At 37.8% G+C, this 14,222-nt stretch overlaps 1 long non-coding RNA gene across 1 annotated transcript in view; it reads left to right on the top strand.

The window, feature by feature from the left end:
• Positions 1 to 13,669, top strand: part of LOC130704633 (uncharacterized) — a 76,740-nt gene extending 63,071 nt beyond the window's left edge. Inside the window, exon 5 of the long non-coding RNA XR_009005079.1 lies at positions 12,985 to 13,669. This is a non-coding gene — a long non-coding RNA (uncharacterized LOC130704633). The remainder of the gene's footprint in view (positions 1 to 12,984) is intronic.
• Positions 13,670 to 14,222: the final 553 nt, after the last annotated feature.

The following is a 14,222-nucleotide window of genomic DNA, read 5'->3' as shown; positions in this document are numbered from 1 at the left end:
AGCCCCCCATTTTAATATATTCTTTTGTGAATTGTCTGAGTGATTTGTTTTAATGCCAAGATCAGCAAAAGTGACATGCAAATGTTCAGAGGCAAGAGAAGGGAGAGTGGACCATAGATGCAGTGGTGCTGGATAATAAGGACAATGCAGACTCTTACCTTGCTTTAGTTTTCTATTTCAGGGGGAAAATCTTCAGCCTAAAAGGAGGAATGGCAGCCTGCATATAGGAAGAAATAGCAGATCCATAAAATGAATTGGAGAGTAGAGACCTAGTGGTCCACCAATAATCATTTCCCCCTTCTTTCTTTAGAATCTCCAAGTTTTAGTTCGATATAGGGTGACCAGCCTCTCTTTTTGCCCAGGACTGAGGAGATTCCTAAGATGCAGGACTTTCTAGAAAAGACTTAGGTAAACCTAGGGAGAAAGGCTTAGGTAAACCTAGGGAGGTCCTTGGCTATCCAAAATGAAGATGATTATTTCCCAGGCTCCCTTTCAGCTAGATGTGGCCATGCAATTAAGTTATGACCAGTGAAATAAAAGCAAAAGTGATGTCTGAACTTTCTGGGGTGTTCACGGAAAGAGCATGCCCTCCCCTTCCTTCCTTTCTGTCTTCCCACTGGCTCAAATGAAGAAGTGAGAGCAGCAGAAGCCATGCCCATCCTAATCTGTGAGATAGAAGCTGCTGGTTAAGAATGCCAGAGCAACAGGAGAGAAGGACGAAGAGCCCCTGATTATTATGACACTGCCATAACAACCAGAGGTGCCTACCCAGCTTTTACGTAAGAGAGAAGTAAACTTCGATTTTGTTTAAGCTCCTTGTTTTAGACCACCTTACAGCTGCCTACATAATATAGTATACAAGAGCTAAAGTAGGTAGGCTAAATGATTTCAATGGATATAAATGTTTTCAATCTTCAAAAAGAAAGCATAAACAAACCCCAAACTGGTGAGTTTGATGACAATCTTGGGTTATTTTTCTAGAGTGGATTAATAAAAGGATGTTGTGAGTCACTTAAAAGGGCAGCAGAGATTGCTAGGTTCGAACATTGTTGCACCAAGAATTAGTCTTGTTGAGCTTGTCTTAGTTTCACTCTTTTGAGATGGTTGTTATACTGGTAGGTCAGCAAAATGTGTGCTTGTAATAAGGCTACTGACAAGAACACACATGGCATTCATGCAGACTTGTTTTGGGTATAAGAACAACTAGGTGGATGAAAAACCAGTCGAACAATCATACCCAGAGGGTATTGAGTATGCATCAACATCAGCTTGGAAGGAAATTTCAAGAGGAAGCTTTGATCTAGCTAAATATTTTATCAGTATTCGGATGACTAGATAGTGAAGTACTCATCCTATTGGCAGAAGACAAGAAAGACAGTAAATACTAATGAAGACAGAATCAGGACTAAAAGCTCTTGCTGGCTAGAATGGCAGAATGAAACTAACAAAGTGAAGTTATACATGTGTGTTCATGCATTCAGATTGAAAAAAAAACCATCTAATAAGATAAGAAATGGGGGAGATATGAATTAGTATTAAGTATTTTAGGTGACGGCTCAAAATGAGTCAACAGGGCAAAGCTGGAGCAGTCCTGGCTGACTCTGTTAACAGGGTGACAGCGTCTGCCATGGGGGGTATGGCTCCGCTAGCAATGTTCAAAGTGGCAGTTCTCATGCCACGATTTGAAAGATATAGAGGCACAGCTTGAAGAAGGAGTGGAGGAGACATGAAACTAATCTCAAATACTGGCGGGCTAACCTGTGGCGTTCTAACTCTACACAGCCATGGCCCTGGTCCCTCATTCTGACGCTCACACTTCACTCACATTTGTCTGACTATCTACCTGCTCCTGACCTTCAGCTTGCCACTCTATTCCTGTTGCTTATCTTCACATATAGGTTCATCCTGCTGCTCTCAGCTTTGGGAACATTGTCTTTCTGACCTGAGCCCTTGATGTCAAGGAGATTGGGTGGACACAAGAGTGGAGAAGCTAAGTGTGGGCAGTGGGAATGGTCATGCCCCAAACACTTCCTCTTAAAGCAGTGTCTTTTCAGATTGTGAGATGCATCAAGAAGGTAGTCAAAAGTAGCAACTTTTTTTTTTTGGCTTCGCCATGTGGCTTGTGGGATCTTAGTTCTGCAACCAGGGATTGAACCTGTGAAAGCACAGAGTCCTAACCCTGGGACCGCCAGGGAATTCCCAAAAGCAGCAACCTTTTTTTCTTTAAATAAATTTATTTATTTTATTTATTTATTTTTGCCTGTGTTGGGTCTTCGTTGCTGTGCGCGGGCTTTCTCTAGTTGTGGCGAGCCGAGTCTACTCCTCCTTGTGGTGCGCAGGCTTCTCATTGCAGTGGCTTTTCTTGTTGTGGAGCTTGGGCTCTAGGCACGTGGGATTCAGTAGTTGTGGCATGTAGGCTCAGTAGTTGTGGCTCATGGGCTCTAGAGAACAGGCTCAGTAGTTGTGGTGCACGGGCTTAGTTGCTCCGCGGCATGTGGGATCTTCCCGGACCAGGGCTCCAACCCTTGTCCCCTGCATTGGCAGGGGGATTCTTAACCACTGCGCCACCAGGGAAGCCCAGTAGCAACTTTTTAATATGCTCTTTTCTCTGAATTGTAGAAATTGCTGTGCTTCTGAGGCTTAATGGGGAATATGGGGCAGTATGATGAACTACATACCTTAAATAGCCCTCCCAAAGAAACAACTAAAACTGCTGAATAAAATTTTAAAATATGTGTATTTAAAAATGCATCACTGAGCTTGCAGGAAAAAAGCCTCACAAGCCAAAAATGAAATGAAATTTAAATCCAGAGAGGAAAGTTAGCCCTGAGGTTGGCTTTCACCTTGAGACCATCAGCCCAACCCTGGTGACCCTGAGCTTTCACTAGGTAGCCCTTCAGGATAGAGAAACAGAAGCTAAAATCTGCGGCCTGCGCAAGTGCAGAATCTAAAAGGATATCCTGCATAAAGTTGGGAACCCCACGGAACATAGCATTGATGTAATGATAAATTACAAAGAAATTCACCCTAATGGAAAAGACAACAAGGAAATTTATCTTGACTTTGGCATTGGGTAGAGGGAGAAAAATCTGTCCTGGTAAGGTGTAATCCTCAGCAGGCCTCATATGAGTTTTGGCTTGTATTCAACTATATATACAAGGTTCTAAAAAACCTCAGTCTAAAAAGTTAAAGTAATCTCAGGTCCCTAAAGAAGCAAGCTAAATCTTTTATGAGAGAATATAGCTTAAAGTCAGACCTTAATGAATTTCCACAAAGTTCCAAAGAACAGGAGCTCACCGTCAAGTATTACAGAATATGCAGGAAAACAAGGCAACCTGAGTGAGAGTTAGCAGACAGCAGACTCAATTTATAAAAGCTTGTATTAATTGGAATTATCAGATACTAAATATAAAATAAATTTGCTTAATTTGTACATAGAAATAAAAAAGAGTGAAATATGACTAGAGAAAAAGAGCAATTAAAAATAACCAAGCATAATTTTAAAAGACCAAAAAGAAGTTCTAGAAATGAAAAATATAATAAAGTTTCAAGAACAAGGCAAAAGATCAATAAAAAAGTAGATGTTTTAAATAATGCTATAAACCAACTAGACCTAATAGTCGTGTGTATAACATTCCATCCAATAACAGCAGAATATATATTCTTCTCAAGTGCACATGGAACATTCTCCAGAATAGAATATATGCTAGGGCATAAAACAAGCCCCAATAATAGAAATCAATATTGAAATCACACAAAATATATTAACCAAACACAGTGGAAATTAGAAATCAATAACAGAAGAAATGTAGGATATTTACAAATATGTTAAAATTTTAAAATATATTCCTAAATAACCAAAGGGTCAAAGAAGAAATCACAAGAGAAATTAGAAAACACTTTGAGATGAATGAAAATGAAACACAAGCAGGGGTAGAGGGAAATTTATACCTGCAAATGCCTATATTTAAAAAAAGAAAAGAAAAAAGAAAAAATCCCATATCAAGAGCCTAATCTTCTACCTTAAGAAATTAGAAAAAGAAGAGCAAACTTAACCCAAAACAAGCAGAAGGAACAAAATCATAGAGACTAAAGAGAAAATAAATAAATAGAAAAACAAAAGAGAAAATCAACAAAACCAAAAGTTTTATTGATATGAAATATCAAAAAATTGACAAAACTTGAGCTAGACTAACAAGGAGAAAAGAGAAGATTCAAATTGCTAAAATCAGGAATGAAAGTGGGGATATCACTTATAACCTTTCAGAAATAAAACAGGCTTATAAGGGAATATAATGTTGTATGTTCCATCACTTAAGTCCAGGCATTCAGTAAAACAATAAAATTAAAAAACAAACAAACAATTAAAAGAAACAAAGTAGATAAACTAAATAAAATGAACAAATTACTAGAAAGACACAAACTACCAAAACTGATTCTAAAAGAAAGAAAAAATCTGAATAAAACTATAAGAAGTAAAGAGATGGAATTATCAGTAAACCAAAAACAAAAAGAAAACCAAACAAACAAACAAAAAATTTCCACAAAGAAAAACCGAGTCTCACATGACTTCGCTAGTGAATTCTACCAACTTTTAAGGAAGAATTAACACCAATTCTTAACAAACTCTTCCAAAAATTAGAAGAGATGGTACACATCTCAACTCATTCTACAAGGACAGTATTACCTTGATACTAACATAAAGCAAAGATATCACAAGAAAACTACAGACCAAAATCCCTTGTGAATATAGACTCAAATATCCTCATCAAAATACTAGCAAACTGAATTCAGCAGCATATAAAAAGGATTGTACACCATGATCAACTGGGGTCTTTCATAGGGTTGCAAGTTTGGCTTAAGATATGAAAAACAATGTAAAACACTGTATTAATAGAATAAAGGACAAAAAATACACAATCATCTCAATAGATGTAGATAAGCTTTTGACAAAATCTAACAGCATTTCATGAAAAACCACCAAACAAACTAGAGATAAAAGAGAAAGTCCTCAATTTATTAAAGGCCATCTATGAAAACTACATAGCTAACAACATCCTTAATGGTGAAACACTAGATGTTTTCCCCCAAGATCAGGAACAAGTTACTGCTATTCAACATTATACTGGAGGTTCTAGCCAGGGCAATTAAGTAAGAAAAAGAAATGAAAGGCATCCACATTGGAAAGGAAGAAGTAAAACTCTCTCTATTCACAGATGACATGACCTTACGTATAGAAAATCCTGAGACATCCACACACACACACACACACAAATATTAAAACTAATAAATACATTCATCAAAATTTCAGGATACAGTTTCACTATACAAAAACTCTATTTCTGTAAATAAGCAATAAATAATCAAAAATAAAATTAAGAAAAAAGTACATTTACAATAACAATAAAAAGAATAAAATACTTAGAAATAAATTTAACAAAAGAAGACTTGGACACTAAGAACTACAAAACATTACTAAAAGAAATTAAAGAAGACCTAAATAACTGGAAAGACATCCCTTGATCATCACATTGGAGGTTAGGATTTCAACATATGAATTTGGGGGAGACACAAATATTTAATTCATAACAGGCACCAAGACAATCCAATAGGAGAAGGAATAATCTCTTCAGAAAATGGGTCTGGGATAATTGGATATCCAAATGCAAAAGAATGAAGTTGGACTCTTATGCCATAATAAAAATTTAACTCATGGATTTAAGACCTAAATGTAAAAGTTGAAAATATAAAATTCTTAGAAGAAAACAGGAGCAAGTCTTTGCGACCTTGGATTAGGCAATGTTTTCTTAGATATGACGTGGAAAGCACATGTGACAACAGAAAAAGCAGATAAATTGGGCTTCATCCAAACTTTTTTTAAAAATGTGCTTCAATGGACACCATCCTGAAAGTGAGAAGACAACCCACAGAATGGAAGAAAATATTTTTAAATCATATAGCTTATACTTGTATCTAGAGTATATAAAAATCTCTTATAATAAATGATAAAAAGGGAAATAACCCATTTTTTTAATTGGGTAAAGGATTTGACTAGAGTTTTCTCAAAGAGAGATACATCAGTGAAAGTATCAAAACATAGTGAATCTAAACATTGTTAGACTTTCTAGAAAAAATAGAAATATTATATACAATCTCCAAATTACTAGATGGGTAAAAATAAAGTGAAAGGAGAAAAGCAGAATGAATTTTTTTAAAAGACAAAAAGGACACCAGAAACAAAACCAGAAAAATAGGAAAGTATAAAATAAAAGTAGGAATAGATTCAAATATAATTCTAAATAGAATAAACTCAGTCTTGAAGACAATGTTTACTGCAGAGACTTTTAAAATCTAGTTATATGCCATTTTCAAAAGACATACGTAAACATAAGGCACAGAAAGTTAAAAATGAAAGGATAGAAAAAATACCCAGAACACAAAAATAGGTGGTATAACTGTATTAATGTCAGACGAAATAGATGTTAAGGGGAAACTAAAGGACACAGATTTCCTGTCAATGTAAGGAAGAAATTTCTAAGGGACCTATAAGAAAAGTGGAATGAGTGACCTCTGGAGTCATTGAATTCTCCATACTTTGAGAAATTCAAATCTGAGGTGATGACCACTCATAAGTGTGTTAGGGAGGACATTAAACCATCACAGAAAGGTTGGGATTTAATGACCATACGGTTTCGCTGTATCCTGAAATCCTAATATGTTATCTCATTTTCCAGTTGTCTTTCAAATTATTTCATTTTCTCATGTCTACAAGATTTTCTGATTAGCCACATATTAGAAGGAAGTTCTGACATTCCTGTCTCATTATGAACCTTCATCTCTAAAGTATAAAGTCTGTGGCACATATGTGTATACGTAAGAGTGTGATTTATGTGTGTGTTAGACTGTACACACATGTCCATTGTTAGGACTTCGATTTCCTCTGCTTTAAGATTTGTCTTCTAACAATTTGTCTGAAAGGGAGGTTGAGAAAACTCCCAGAGGAAAATATTAATGTCCTATCTTATCTAACAGACAACAACAGTTAGTTGTCTGAGTTACTAACAGATATGCAAAGAGAGATAAACATTGCAAAGCCTTCAGAACACACAACACATTTTGAGGGTGTGGGCTGGGTGGCAGCTGTTTGGCAATAACGTTCAGCTGTTCTTTCGCAATACAGATCCTCAGGTTTTAAACTGCCAGATCAAGATCTATCCAAAAAATTCTCAAAAAATTTCCTGGAAGATGTCTGGGGCCTGGAGTGGATAGAGCCTGCTCTACCTGCTCCAAGATACTCCCAGGGTGGGACCCAGAGAATAGGGTCCCACCCTGGGACCCTAAAAATAGGTGGGATCCTATTTTTAACAAGCATCTCTAGAGGATTCTGAATCACACTAAAGATTGAGAAACATGGATTTAAGGTATCTCAAGATTTTAGTATAAAAGAGGTGAGCTCTTTTTCCATGCTTTTAAATACCAATTTCTTTAAAATATTCCTTGATTGTCTTTTCTTTTTTTTAATTGGTGACACAGATTATAAAGACATTTGGAGGTAGTATTCTCACTTTATTTTTTGGTGAAACCATCTTGGGTCTTTTTTTCCAATCATATTTCATTTATTCTCATCAACTTTAAAAGGAGATCATGTCATTACTCACTGTGATGGCAGGAATCTGGCCTTCGTGGTCTAAATGATCTAGGAGTATACCTACAGGAAAAGGACAAAAATGGTCATGGTTTTATTTTCTTTGCTGGTATAGATACCTAGGTTAGGGGATGTGAGTTCTATGATCCTAAAAGAAAGTATAACAGTAGTCTCAAGAAGACAAACTAAGCCAGCAAGAAGCTCATTGTAAATGTGATCAAGTTGCAGGAGAAGCCAAAAAGAGAGAATGAAAAGAATGAATTTCAACTTCTATAATCATTTACTAAATAAGTAATTTGAAATATTTATTCAAAAATTATTTTTAAATGACAGTAATGGACAATGATTAGTACAAAGGTAACTTTAGGCTGGAAAAAAGTAATTTTCAGCAAAAAGAGGCAATAGAGCAAAGGAAAGGCTGACTTTGTTTCCTCCTCACAAAGTCACAGAATTTAATTTTTTTTTACCAGAGGTGAAAAAATAAATAGCTTTTACCTTACACAGTCTCATCAGACACAAAATAAATGATTGAATGCAATCTGGCTTACTAAGAATTCATTACGGGGCTTCCCTGGTGGCACAGTGGTTAAGAATCCTCCTGTCAGTGCAAGGGACCTGGGTTCGAGCCCTGGGCCGGGAAGATCCCACATGCCACGGAGCAACAAAGCCCATGCACCACAACTACTGAGCCTGTGCGTCTGGAGCCTGTGAACCACAACTACTGAGGCCTGTGTGCCACAACTACTGAAGCCTGCATGCCTAGAGCCCGTGCTCTGCAACAAGAGAAGCCACCACAATGAGAAGCCTGTGTACCACAACGAAGAGTAGCCCCTGCTGGTCGCAACTAGAGAAAGCCCACACACAGCAGCGAGGACCCAACACAGCCAAAAATAAATAAATTAAAAAAAAAAAAAAAAAAAGAATCCATTACGTAAGAGCCATTTAAGATTTATTCTTTAGCCTGACCACAAATGTCCTCCTATAGATTGACGCTCTCTGAGAAATAACTGTGTTCCTCTTGTATGTACCCCACATGTCTTCAACACTGTTGGTCATGTAACAGGATATCAAAAATATCCTGGTTGGTTAAATAGTTGACTGCTTTTTGAACAGCACTCATTGTGAACTTACAAATCCTTATGAAATTTCACTATACTAAGTTAAAGAGAAAACTCTAAAAGCTTCTTGAGAGCAAAAACAACTCATTGGGAAAAGGATGAGAATCATATTGGCTTTCAGATTTTTCTACCTTTAGGCTGGACTACCATAGAACAATGCCTTCAAAATACTAACAGAAAATTGTTTGGAACATAGAATTCTATATCTAGCCAATTTACCAGTCTGCAAATCACATTGAAAGAATTCAACATTTACCTCCCTTTATGGAAAAAAAAATCACTTGAGTATATGCTTTAAGAAAATGAAAATTGAAATAAAAAAAGATGAAGATATAAAATCCAAAAAATAATGGCCACAACTCAGAATAGCAATAAAAAGAATCCCTAGGCTTTTGGTTGGACAGCAGGTATAAAGGCATTGGTTCAAAGTGAAACTTGCAGACAAATGTATTTGATAGGAAAATGAATTCACCTCAACAAATAAGTATTATTTTAAAAGTTATATGAACTTAGTGATAGAGTGAAGGTGATTGTTTCTTCTGTCAATAAGAAAAAAGTAAGGCAAACAGAAACTCTCTGAAAAATAAAAAGCTCTATAGCAAAATCACAGCCTATATAAAACAAATTAAATGTAACATGATTCTGAATAGCTTATGGAGTGTAATGAAGGATAAAACATTCTATCTTGGTTTTTGAAATATTATTTTTGAATCTATACATATTTAGGAAAAGCCTAAGTACATTTCCTTCTCCACAAGTCTACCTACATTTCTTGATTCTGCAGAAAATAATATGTACACAATTTTAGTATTTCAAGCACCCTTTATTGGATTTTACTTTTTTGAATCAACTTATACACAAAGCATAGAAGACCTAATTATAGTTCCAAAACACATGGAGATGTTATAAACCTTTATAATGTATAAGTTACGAGATGGAAAGGGAAGAGAAGATGTAAAAGTGTGAGGGTATACATATCCTCATTTTTTATAATGAAGACTTGAGAGATACTACCTAAAGTTGAGTGGCCAAGAAAGTACTTTCTTTTTATAATTTAAGGTTATAAAGTAAGCCAGTAGAAGAAGTACTTATAATACAACTACCAAAATATTGAAAATAGGAGGGAGACAGAGGTGGTGTTAATGAGCCCAATTCCTATTCTTTGATATGTGGAAATCAATAAAAAACTTGTGTGTGGTAGATGTTATTGTTCCCAACTTTTTGCTCCTTGTATGTAGTAGATTATACATCCACTCTTTCTGTCATATGATTTTTGCCATACCTCCTGATAGGGCATAGATAGTTTCATGCCTATCCCCATCAACTCTAGGCTTGGCCATATGAATTATTTTGAACAATGAAATGACACTGGTTAGCTCTGAACAGAGGCTTTCAGAAGTATCATGTGTTTCAGTTACTTCTCTTCAGCTGTGGCCCCCTGCGGTGGGAAAAGCATATCCCAAATAATAATGGACGCTCCTTTAGCCCAAGACCCAAGATAAAAAGACACATAAAGCCAAGCCAAACCAAGTCCAGCATGGTGGTAGCCAATGATTTGTGAGCTTGCAATAAGTGTCTGTTGTAAACAATGACTTGGGAATTGTTTGTATGGCCACAAAAATTGACACACACTGTCTAAAGTTGATAAATCAAGAATTGGAACTGTACTATTTAGAATTAGGGGAGATATCCATCAGAGAGGTGGGGTGGCAACCACCAAAAAGAATTAGTTAAAGGTAGTTGGGCTTCCCTGGTGGCGTAGTGGTTGAGAATCTGCCTGCCAATGCAGGGGACACGGGTTCGAGCCCTGGTCTGGGAAGATCCCACATGCCGCAGAGCAACTAGGCCCGTGAGCCACAACTACTGAGCCCGCGCGTCTGGAGCCTGTGCTCCGCAACAAGAGAGGCCGCGATAGTGAGAGGCCCACGCACCGTGATGAAGAGTGGCCCCCGCTCGCCGCAACTGGAGAAAACCCTCACACAGAAACAAAGACCCAACACAGCCATAAATAAATAAATAAATAAATTTAAAGTCCAAATTTATTAAAAAAAAAAAGGTAGTTACCTTTGGGGATGCTATTGGGTGGAAAAAATTTAAGCCTTTGTTTCATATCTTCCTATCCTGTTTGAATTTTTTATATATATGTATTTTATATATGTATGTATTACTTTTATATTTAAAATGTGCAAAGTACAGTGCATACCATCTAGGAGGTGATATAAGCCATAGACACATAAAACATTATAGCTATCATATCATGAGGCAGCTAATTTGTGTGGGGAAAAAAAAATGCCCCAGATGATGAAATTATAGGAATTCAAAAAAAAAAAAAAAAAAAAAGGAGAGAGAGAGCGAGATCAACCCAACTGAAGAGGTGGTAAATGGTAAAGAAAATTGCACTGCAGAAGAATCCATAGGGATTAAGATAGGTGGAGGAAAGTAGGCAAGGAAGAAATAAGCAGCATAATAAATCTGGAGAGAGAGAACACTGAAGGGGATGTGGTATGACTGGAGTAGAGAATTCTTATGGGGGAGCTGTGGGCAAGAGGGCTGGGACCGGTAAGAATGGGACAAGATTGTGAAGGGCTTGGATGGCTTGAGTAATGTGTGTGCGGACAGAATGGCTTCATGAACTTGGTGTTTCAGGAAGGCCAACATGGCAGGGCAGTGTAAGACAGACTGTATTCAGAATCCTCAGAGCTAGTAGAAACTGTCTCAAGGGTCACTTAGCCAGGTGGTGTGGCATATGTGAGGGTATTGCTCTTAGTCACATAGCTTCTGTTACCACATCTTCCTTTCGGCCTAAAGCTATAAAAGCAGTGCCTCACTCCTTTGCTAGAAATGTGTAAATAATTATTCAGATAGACTGGTGCCCTATAGGACTGGGAAGCTATGACTAGGGGAAAGAAGGGGCCACAAAAAGGTATTTTATAAATCTCTCAAAACCACTCTTAGCTGGAAAAGACCTGCAGTCTTCTCCTCCACCCTGTGCTACTTACCAAGTTCTTTTCACTGAGTCTTCCTAAATGCCATCTAACAATACCGTGAATTCACATGTGTTAAAACTCAGGTTGGGGGACTTCCCTGGTGGCGCAGTGGTTAAGAATCTGCCTGCCAATGCAGGAGACACAGGTTCGAGCCCTGGTCCGGGAATATCCCACATGCCGCGGAGCAACTAAGCCCGTGCACCACAACTACTGAGCCCACGTGCCACAACTACTGAAGCCCGCGCGCCTAGAGCCCGTGCTCTGCAACAAGAGAAGCCACCGCAACGAAGAGTAGCCCCTGCTTGCTGCAACTAAAGAAAGCCCACACACAGCAACAAAGACCCAACGCAGCCAAAAATAAATAAATTAATTAATTAAAAAAACAAACAAACAAAAAAAACAAAAAAACTCAGGTTGGAACTTCCCCAGTGGTCCAGTGGTTAAGACTGCGCCTTCTAGTGCAGGGGGCATGGGTTCCATCCCTGGTCAGGGAACTAAGAACCCACATGCTGCAGGGTATGGCCAAACAAACAAACAAACAAAAAAACCCTCTGGTTGTCTTACTCCACAGTACCTCTTTTGAACTGAGAACCCAACATCTCTTCCATTTCTCTTCATTTCAGGTTCATTCCGTTTGATTTCCTTTTAAGTGATGACTGCCCACCCAAATCTACTGCCCACTAAGACTTGCTTCCATTGCCCTTGATGATTTTTGTACCTGACTTAGGTTTTAGCTGCTATTCTGATTCCTGCTTTCCTTAACCTCAAAAAAAATTCATACTGGTGTCTGGTCTATTATTTTCAGTTTCTTAGGTTCATTTCTGTCACTGCCTTCTTCACCTTCATTGGCCATGTGCCCAAATGGCATACGCTGAGCCTTCTCAGGGCAAGGCCTATTCCACCTGCAGAACCTCAGGCTTGTTCTTCTCACCAGCTGTCTCAGCTTTTCCACTCCTCCATGCTTGCTGACCTCGGACTCCACTGAATCTCTGATCTAGCAGTTCCCAGAATTTCACCTATTTTTTTCCTGTATGATATTATAGCCCATATAAGTCTCCAGAGTGTATGTGTGGAATTCCCAATAAACCAGCAATAAATTTTCCCTTTCCTCTCTGACTCATAAAAACCTATTGGAATGCAAGAAACTGGGAGTGACTTTTTTATAGGAATAATCTGCAATCTGCTCTAATTTATGTTTTAAAACTTTATTCTCAACTTCTTGTTCCTGCCCAAGATGGAATAGTGTGGATGGAGTACATTTCCCACTAAGAACAGTTAAAAGCCCTGGACATTGTATACGAAACAAACAAGAGAAAACTCTGAAAGGCAGAGAGAAGAAGACAACTGACTAAGGACCTTGGGATCTGAGGAATGACAGGACAATGAGTTCTCTGTGTTATTTTTTTGTTTGTTTGGTTTGTTTGTTTGTCTTGCCTCATATATCTTAGGCTAGAGAAGCTGGCAACCTAGAACCACCACAGGAACAAATTTTTAAAAAACCCCAAGAAATGCCTGCTCTCACTAGCTAAAGGACTGGGAAAGGGGTAACGTAGACAACTCTTAGACCAGTAACTACCCTATTCTAGCCAAACCCTGCGGAAAAAAAAAAAGTGACCTCACCCCTGTCCCAGTCAGCAAAGGCTGAATAGAGGGACTCCCACCTTCACCCTTTTGTTAGAAGGCATCACTCATGACCCCTCTAACCCCTGCTGGGGTGATGTCAGAGAAGACCAAGTGGGGAGCCAGCACTTTCATCCCGGCCCAGTTGACAGGTGACTAGCAAAAACAAAACAAACAAAACGATGCAACCACATGGAAGTGTATTATGCCAGGTTAAAAAAAAAAAAAAAAGCCAGTCTCAAAAGGTCATATACTGTATGATTCCATTATATAACATCCTTGAATAACAAAACTATAGAGATGGAAAACAGATAGTGGTTGCCAGGGGTTAGAGATAGTGGGGATGGGGGAGGGGTAGGTGTGACTATGAAGGAAGTTCATGAGGGAGATCTTTGTGGTAATGGAATAGTTCTGTATCTTGATGCTGGTGATAGTTATGGGAAACTGTACATGTGATAAAGTGGCACAGAACTATACACACGTATTGTACCAATGTCAATTTCCTGGTTTTGATATTGTACTATAGTTACAAGTTTATAGCTTTTTTATAAGTTACAGTTATAAGATGTAACCATTGGGGGGAAATGGGTGAAGGGTACAAAGGACTTTTCTGTACAGTTTTTACAATTTCCTATGAATTTATAATTATTTCAAAATAAAAAGTTAAAAACGTTATCCTCCAATTTTGATACTTGTGATAGTCATTAATGTTATAATCCCAATTTTTGCAGCTCTCTGCCTTCTGGGGACAATATTGCATTTCCCTGCTTCTTTGAAAGTTAGATATGGCAGGTCGTTTGATTTGGCCAATGAAATGCATGCATAAAAGTGACACTTGATGAGGAAGTGTTA

The sequence above is a fragment of the Balaenoptera acutorostrata genome, chromosome 13 (assembly GCF_949987535.1).
Source record: "Balaenoptera acutorostrata chromosome 13, mBalAcu1.1, whole genome shotgun sequence".
NCBI lineage: Eukaryota > Metazoa > Chordata > Mammalia > Artiodactyla > Balaenopteridae > Balaenoptera > Balaenoptera acutorostrata.
Note: the sequence above shows the minus strand (reverse complement) of the source record. Positions and strands in the feature narration are given on the sequence as shown.